The sequence below is a fragment of the Mesocricetus auratus genome, unplaced genomic scaffold (assembly GCF_017639785.1).
Source record: "Mesocricetus auratus isolate SY011 unplaced genomic scaffold, BCM_Maur_2.0 Super-Scaffold_100014, whole genome shotgun sequence".
In the NCBI taxonomy this organism is placed as follows: Eukaryota; Metazoa; Chordata; class Mammalia; order Rodentia; family Cricetidae; genus Mesocricetus; species Mesocricetus auratus.
Window position 1 is genome coordinate 22,263,178 of NW_024429197.1, and position 8,876 is coordinate 22,272,053.

General features: G+C 43.9%; 1 protein-coding gene across 3 annotated transcripts in view; it reads right to left on the reverse strand.

Moving 5' to 3' along the window:
* Foxj3 (forkhead box J3) overlaps positions 1-7,770 on the reverse strand; it is an 87,944-nt gene extending 80,174 nt beyond the window's left edge. For 2 of the 3 annotated variants that reach the window (XM_013123451.3, XM_005083845.4), the window contains exon 1: positions 7,631-7,770. The gene's annotated coding sequence lies outside the window, so the exon portion shown is untranslated. Of the gene's footprint in view, positions 1-6,906; positions 7,017-7,630 lie in introns of those variants that run through there. The other variant, XM_013123450.3, reaches the window with a different exon arrangement.
* Positions 7,771-8,876: the final 1,106 nt, after the last annotated feature.

Consider the following 8,876-nt stretch of genomic DNA (forward strand, 5'->3'; position numbering starts at 1 on the left):
AGACCAGCCTGGACTACCAAGTGAGTTCCAGGACAGCCTCCAAAGCCACAGAGAAACCCTGTCTCGAAAAACCAAAAAAAAAAATCAAATTTTCTGAATGAAACATGCTCACTGTATAGAAAGGTTCATAAAAGGCAAATTTACAGCCAATCAGTGGTGGTGCACACCTTTAATCCCAGCCCTTGGAAGGCAGAGGCAGGTGGATCTCTGAGTTCGAGACCAGCCTGATCTACAAGAGCTAGTTCCAGGACAGCCTCCAAAGCAATGCAGAGAAACCCTATCTCAGAAAAGAGAAAAAAAAAAAAAAACATCTAGAATATAAACAGTAACCTAATTCTATCACACAATAACCTCCTCACAAACGCACTCTCTGTAAGTGGTCAAAATATAAAGCCACCACTGAAAGCCAGCAGTCTTACCCACCACAGCATCCTCTCACAAATCTCACAGCAACTAATAGAACTAAGCTCTATTGGTGATTTAAAAGGTCAGGTCGAGTCTCAACCTTCAGCAAAAGTAGATTCCAACTTCTTGGGTTTTTAATACATATACGCTGACACTAAACTCATAAGAAAACTAATCTGAATTTGATCCTATTCCACTAAACCGGACTTTTACTGGCTAGGAAGAATCCAGTTGCCAGTTCTTCACTTTACACTCCAAGCGAAAATTTTGACTTGGAGTCAGTTGACTAAGTAGAATCTCCTTTAGACACAGTCATAAAGGAATGATAGCCAACTCTTCAACTGAACTCAAGACTGGACTCTACATTGGATTTGAAAATAATGAAAGCCGGGCGTTGGTGGCGCATGCCTTTAATCCCAGCACTCAGGAGGCAGAGGCAGGCAGATCTCTGTGAGTTCGAGACCAGCCTGGTCTACAGAACGAGTTCCAGGACAGCCTCCAAAGCCACAGAGAAACCCTGTCTCGGAAAACCAAAAAAAGAGAAAATAATGAAAAACAGCACAGGCAGTTTAAGCTAACTTTAACAATTCTCTTATACTTATTTTGTGTGTATGTGGGGGAGGGTACAGGCATGCCATAGTGCCTATATGATGGTCAGAAGACAATTTGTGGAAGTCAGGTCTCTCCTTCCATAATGTGGGTTCTGGGAATCAAACTCAGGTCATCAAGTTTGGCAGCAAGCACCTTTACCAACTAAGCTACCTCACCTGCCCTTTTTTTTTTAACCATTTTATTCATGTTATGTATCTGTGTGGGTTTATGAAAATATGTGTGTGTGTGTACAGAGTTCGTGACTTAAGTTCCAACAGATGCCAGAAGAGGGTGTTAAATCCCTTGGAGTCAGAGTGAGACATTTGCAGGATGTCAGGCTTGTTACATGGGTGCTAGAATCCAAACTCCAGTCCTTGTTACTGCACAGCAAGCCCTCCTAATCTCTGAGCTATTTGCCAGCTAATAAGACTATATTTTAACAGTTCCTCTTATTACACTTCCTAAGTCTGAATCTGTCAGAGTGTTTCACTCACTGAAGATGGAAAATAAAGACAGTGTGGTGTCAATACAGATCCAATCACACCAAAATAAAACCATGTTAGATTTATGGTAAAATTCTTAAAGCAACCAAAGTAACCTAGAAAGTATTAAAAACTGGATATAGAAAGGGTGTCAGAGTAAAAGTTCTTATCTTATTGTAGTATTAAAGTTTGGCACCATTAAGTCATTTGTTTTGACCTGATTGTACAAGAGTATTCATCAGTTTGAAAAACATCAAATTTTCATATATCAAATACAATAGTAGCCAATGGTGCCTATCAGCAAAAGATTACTTAAAATAAGTAGAGTGCCATTGTTATAAATATAAGTACAACATCTGGTTCCTTGCAACAAAGCTATTTCCATATCCCAACAGATGGCCCACAGTAATAATGTTTTGCTGATCTGGTTATAATGAAATCTATCAAATCAAAAATCATGCACAACGGATGCCTTTCCAATTACAGTGTAAGTCAATCTCTTTAGCCAAAACACTGTACTTTGGGTCTTTTTTGCACACTGAAATACAGTTGTGCCAATTAAGATGGTCAAAAAATTTGAAAGTTACTATGAAAATGCCACTGTGATATTTTCCTGAGTTTTGAGGAGAAAGAGTGCCTCCCTCTTGAACTGAGAAGCTAACTGCTCAAAATGGAAACAAAAACTGAGTTAAGAGAAGACTGCAGACAGAGGGACAAATAAGTTTTGGCCCTCAAGCCAAAGTTTCAGAACAGCATCAGTGAGGGAAGCTGCAGGACAAAAAACAGCAACAGTGAAGAGCACTCAATGTAGTTTTTATCTGAGAAACAAAACATACTGATGTTTACGTATCTATCTAAAATAAAACATTAAAAGAAATGTTCATGCAACATCAAGTCATTTCACTGCTTCAACTATATTCAAAATCCAATCTTCATATTATGTTCATGCTCTTCCTTGAAATGTTACCGTTTTATTAATTCATAATCAATAAGCAAAACAGCACAGTGATTAATTCTGAGTTCTGAAACTGGACTGTGAAGCTTCAAAACTTGGTTTTTCCATTCCTAGCTATGTGCCCTTAGGCAAGTTATTTCACCTTTCAGTGTCCATTTCCTCATCTGTGAAAATCTGAGAATACAGTATTTCACTTAGGGATTGTTGTAAGGAATGTGCATATAGACTGTATTTTCAACACTTCTTTGCTAAAATAAGGTCTCAAATATGTTAGTTTAGTTATTACTAACATTATCTATTACCATCACATTAAAACTATTAGAGTCTTAAGACTCTTAAGACAAAGGTCAGAAACAAAAATCACTTGTCTAAAAAGCAAACAAGCAACAAAATTCTGCTAAATCTTCACTCTGGGTCTCAAAGAGTCATCATGAAAATTCAATAATTCCCAGGTTGGATGTGGTGGCTCATAACTATAATATATCCCAACACTAATGAGGGAGAGGCAGAAAATAGCTTCAAGTTCAAGCCCACACAGCAGAATTTTTTTTTTTTGCAAAGGGGAGGGGGAACTAAAAAAAAAACTTTGAAGTGATTTCCACCAAGTGATGTGGATTTCCAAGTCCCCTTGACTCTTCCAGAAATTTACTCAGGGATCCTTTAAGTAGCAAAGAATAGTGGAAATGGCCAAAACAATAAAATAGAATAAAGATGACATCTGTTCCAACACTTCAAGTGCAATCAGTTCATCCTAAAGATGTTTTCCTACACTGCAGGTTTGCTGTGTGACCAAATGAGACAATGTGTGAGAAAAAACATATACCATGAAAGCTCTACACATGTTCAAGGACCAATCATGACGTACTCACCTTTAGATCACTGATGCCTAGTAGAGCACAGTAGAATTTATAAACTAAAATTTAAGCCAAAAGGAGTTGATAGAGTGAAAATTAGATGACAATGATGAAGGGTTTAAAATGGATAAAAATATACTACATCCATACTGTAGATTATCTGGCAATAAAAGAAACTGAAACACTAACATATTACATCAACAACCCTTAAAACAAGGAAGAAGTTAGACACAAAAAAAGGCTGTCAATGTAAACAGTGTGATCCTTTGGTGCATAGTGGTGCACACCTTTATTCCCTGCACTTGGGATGCAGAGGCAAGAAGATCTCTGACTTTGAAGCCAGCCTGGCCTACCTACACAGAGGTTTCCAAAACAATCACAACTACATAAAGAAACCCTATTTCGGGAGAGAGGAGAGAGGGGAGGGAAGGAGAGAGGGGAGGGAAGGAGGAAGGGAGAGAGACCAAAAAACAAAAAAAAAAAAGAATAGTTAAGAGTAGAAAGTAACTATCTTTAGAATACTAGTTTCAGCCGGGTGGTGGTGGTGCACACCTTTAGTCCCAGCTCTCTGGAGGCAGAGGCAGGTGGATCTCTGTGAGTTCGAGGTCAGCCTACAAAGCTACACAGAGAAATCCTGTAACGAAAACAAAACAAAACAAAACAAAAAAAAAAAGAATACTAGTTTCTTTCTCTTTTTTGGTTTTGTTTGTTTTCAAGACAGGTTTTTTTCTGTGTATAGCCATGGTTGTCCTCAAACTTGCTCTGCAGACCAGACTGGTCTCCAATTCAAGAGATCTTCCTGTCTCTGCCTTCCAAGTGGGGGAATTAAACCAGTTTAGAACAGTTTCTTTTCTGAAGACAAACTCATTTTTTGACAACTGAGTAACTCTGATATGATCAATAATAATACCAGAGGACACTTTAGGAGAAAATATTAAAATATTACCATATCAGCATAAAATCTCTACAGATCCTGCGAAAACATAATTTGTCAGTCTGTTTACTTTCTTTCAAAATTCCTTCTGGTCTAGTTCAATCATCTTTGCATTAAAGTTATTGTCCATGAATTTTAAAACTTTATATCAACAATTTTACCTTGTAGAAAATCTTCCTATTCTTGGCTTCTGTGGCAGAACCTACTTCGTGGTTCTTCTCAGAATGCCTCATTTTCCCATTAGCCTACTGTAAAACCCCGAATTCCTCAGAGTTCCCCCCACTGTATTATATCCCTCCTGAAAATGCCAACTCAAATGCTTTTCTACCTCTTACAGGTCTACCACTGCAAAGCTATATCTCACCTGGTTACTCAACCATAAATGATGATTAAATAAATGTATATGGTTAGGACCCTGCCCTAAGTCACTTCATGATTACAAGACTTAAGATGAAGACTTAATAAATTAAATATATGTAAAGAGTTTACAATAATTCCGGGAATACTGTAAGCATTCAATAAATATCATTTATATTTACAACCAGTTCCTTATATCAGACCATCATCTCATTCCTAAAAGTCTCCAAGAACATTCTAGTCAGTCTTCCCATTTCCTGCACACTCAGCTGACATAGAAACCTTCCTTGGATACAATATACATCATTTCACTGTCTTGAGAAAGCACTAACATCCTACCAAACCTCTATCCTTGATGATCCTCAACCAATGTACCCTAGCCAATCTCATAAATACTCTGTGATAGTCAAGCTACTTGATATCCCATGTAACCAGCCACTTTTGCACCTTTACAAGTCCTTTTAATCACCTGAACATGCCTCTTCACTGTGAATTCTTTTTTCACACCACTTACTTGGCTGTTTAGTCCTTATAACCCAGGTATAAAGCTGCCTCTCCAAAGCAGGCAGCTTCCACTCCTTTTTCAACAGACGTTGCTTTCAGACACCCATCATTTTAGTCCTTGTGTCTCTTTATATATCTTACTTCACAGCATAGTACTTTACACAAGTATACAAATGATGACTGCCTTACTATAAAAATGTGCCTCAGAATACATCAGAACAACATTCTATTTTTCACAGCCCCACCCATTGCATAATGAAAGCAGAATCTGTATTTAAATACCTTTATCCTACATAGAAGGAAAAGAAAGAATATGCTGACACTTTTATCAGATAAAATGGGAAAAGGCAGTATCAAAAGACTACAATGTAGCCAGTTTTAGTAGCGACACAGGCCTAGAATTCCAGTACTTAGGTGAAGGCATGATCAAGAGTTCAAGATCAGCCGGGCGTTGGTGGCTCATGCCTTTAATCCCAGCACTTGGGAGGCAGAGGCAGGCGGATCTCTGTGAGTTCGAGGCCAGCCTGGTCTACAAGAGCTAGTTCCAGGACAGCCTCCAAAGCCACAGAGAAACCCTGTCTCGAAAAAAAAACCAAAAAAAAAAAAAAAGAGTTCAAGGTCAGCCCTCACAACACTGAGTTAGAAGGCAGCTTGGTCTACAAAAGACTGTCTAAAATAAAAAAGGAAATGCTTCAATGTGAAAAATAAGAGAAAGTGGAAATTTTCACAAGAGTTAACTTCAAAATAGTTTTTATTTTACCCAAACTAATAAACTGAAAGCCAAAAAAAAAACATTCTTGACCTCGTCCACAAAATATCTAATAAAACCATGAGAAACTCCCCACCAGCACAGAACAAGATTCACCTCAATTCCAAACAAAACCAAACAGGAAAGAGCAACCTTCAAGCTCATCTAAAAACTTAAAAGTTCAATCACATCTACAACCCTTCCTAACATAAAAATGAGGATCACTTGGCCAAAAAAATGGGGGAGAGGGGGAGCAGTTATCATTTTCTCCATAAATACGTGCTATGGTTTAAAAGGAGTAAAAAGCATCTGTCACTGCTACTGGAAAGAAAGCAATCTGTGATCTCCAAAGAGCAAAACACAGCCAAGATGGGAACCTTAACCTGGGAGAGATATTAAAGGGACAATAAAACAAAACAATAATAAAAAAGCCCACGTGCTTCAAAAACAGTCCAGTGTTTAAAAAAAAAAGGTCCAACAGTATCTAGTGCACTTTAGAAAAATGGACTACAGCACTCGGGAGGCAGAGGCAGGCGGATCTCTGTGAGTTCGAGACCAGCCTGGACTACCAAGCGAGTTCCAGGACAGCCTCCAAAGCCACAGAGAAACCCTGTCTCGAAAAACCAAAAAGAAAAAAAGAAAAAAAAAAAAGAAAAGAAAAATGGACTAAAAGAACTTTCATAACAGCCGAGTCGAACTACCTAGTCTATCTGCCAAGGAAAAGCTATGTATATAAACTAACTCCCAATAGAACACACACTGGGGAACAAAACACAAGGAAAAAAATAAAGACAGTGAAAGACGAAAAGAAGCCCACACGACTCATTCAGGAATCTAACAACAACCAGAGACTAGAAAACACTAGGCCACAGACACGCAGAAAGTAGAAGAAAGGAAAATCGTGCAAATCAACACATCAGCAGCAAGCACTTCGGCAGAGAAAAGAACAGAGCTACTGGGGGTGAAAGGATGTCAATGGACTAAGGTCTGGAATGTCCCCTACTGGTCTCAATTTCGTAAGAGTACAACTCTTGATTCATCCATCAAACAAATCATTCTCAGCAAAACAAACTGACCTTAACACCTTCCATGCTGCCCGGAAGAAATCACGGGGGGGTGGCGGGTGTGAAGCAGGGGAAGGGAAAAAAAATCCCGAACATCCCGCTAAGTCCCTCTTGACCAACTGCAAAAATGGAGGGGGTGGGAGGGACGGGACACTACCACGTGGGCAGGATGCAACACACGCAGGACAGCAGCAACACGTCCGCATGCTAAGGCTGCCTTTGCCCCAATGCCGGAGAAGGACGCGACAACAGGATGGACGAGAAGGCGGGACCCTCGCCCGGTCCTCCTCACCCCCGCAGGGCACCCCTGACATTGGCCGCCATCCGGGCAGGAAAACGCCTGGAGCACGAAGGCTGGACGCCGCATCGCTCCAGGAACCGACCGAGTCCGGGCCAGGCACGGGTCACCGAGCGACGAGGACGCGACTGTCGCGGTCCTCCGCCGCTCCGGCATCCGCGGCGCGGGCCCACCTGGGGGGAGGGGCAGGCCCAAGCGGCGTTGGGCTGAGGGGCAGCGGCAGCTGAGGAGCTGCGCCGCGGGAGAAGAAAGGCCGCCTCCCGCCCGGCCCGACCCGGTCAAGCCCAGCGTCCATCCGCGGGCCATGGGGAGCGTGCGCGGAGGGGAGCGAGCACCGCTCGCCCAGGGCAGCCCCCGCCCGCGTCCCAGGAGATGCCCCAGCCCCGCCTCCCCGCCCGCCGCCCCAGCCGGGACGAGACCCTGGCGACGCGTGCTCACCTCAGGCTGCGCAGGCCGGAACGGCCCGGCCGAGCCCCCGGCCGCTGCGTGCGTCTCCGTTCCCCGCGGAAGGTCCCAACGGCGCTCTTAGAGAGCGGCCCAGGCCCAGAGCGGCGCCGAGAACCGCGGCGGCGGCGGCGGCGGCAGCGGGAGCAGCCAACATCCGGGGCCGCGCACCCGGAACTACTTCCCGGCCCGCTCCCTCCCACCCCCTGCCTCCCGCGACGTCGCAGCGCTGCCGGCCCGGCGTCCTCCGCGCCACGGCCCGCCCCGTCGCGGCTACTGCGATGTGTAAGGGATTCCTCCGCCGGGACAAGTAGTGCCCCCGGGCTCCCGCGGCTCTGTCGGCTAGCGGCCGGCTGTCATCAGCAGTGGCCAGGTGCGGAACGCCTTGCGGTGCTTTTGCCTCAGACCTAAGGACGGCGGCCTCGGGCCCTCTCCCGGGGTTCCAGCGCCTGAGAAATGTACCTCGTGACCTCCCTTCTTACTACCTCTGCCACAGCGCGGCCCAGACTAGCACACACTCGGATTTTCCCGGCCGCCACCGGGGCACTTTGGACCTTGCTTAGGGTACACGCGTCCTTTGGAACGTTAAGAGCCGGGTTCGAGGCCCCTCCCAACCAAGGCATGTCATCATGTCATTGCCCCGGCCGCGTCATCCTCTCCATCTCAAGTTCTCTGGCCAGGTCATGGCTTTGCTATCAACAGGTGGCGCGCTGAGCCGGGCCGTTCAGACTTGTAAACTTTGGACTTCCTTCAGTCTCCACTGATCCTACCTCTGAACTCCTAGCGTTGACAGTCTGCCCTGTGGTTTTACACTTAATTGCCCTGGGAGATATTACTTGCTGTTGCAGATGGTGTTAACTCATGTCATACTCTCCCTACAGCAACAAGAACAACTGTGAACTCACTGTAGGTGCTCAGTATTTGTACATTAGATTGTTAGATGGATGTCAGTGAGTTTGGTTGTCTGAGAGAATGGACCCTGACAACTTTGCGGAGCTAAGACAGCGTGAAGCCCTCCCTTCATTCCATCAGGGAACACTGAACTCTTCCATTTGCCAAGCACCTCCTGGCAACGGGAATTCGAAGTATCTATTTTTCTCCATGATACTCCAGTGATAGTCTGAAAGTTGATCCACTCATTTGTCCAGTAAAGACTTTCCAGGATTGTACCAGGCACTACAGTAGTGCCTAAGATGAATCGGTGAGCAAAAGAGGGGGAAAACTCTTTGAAGTTCCAGGA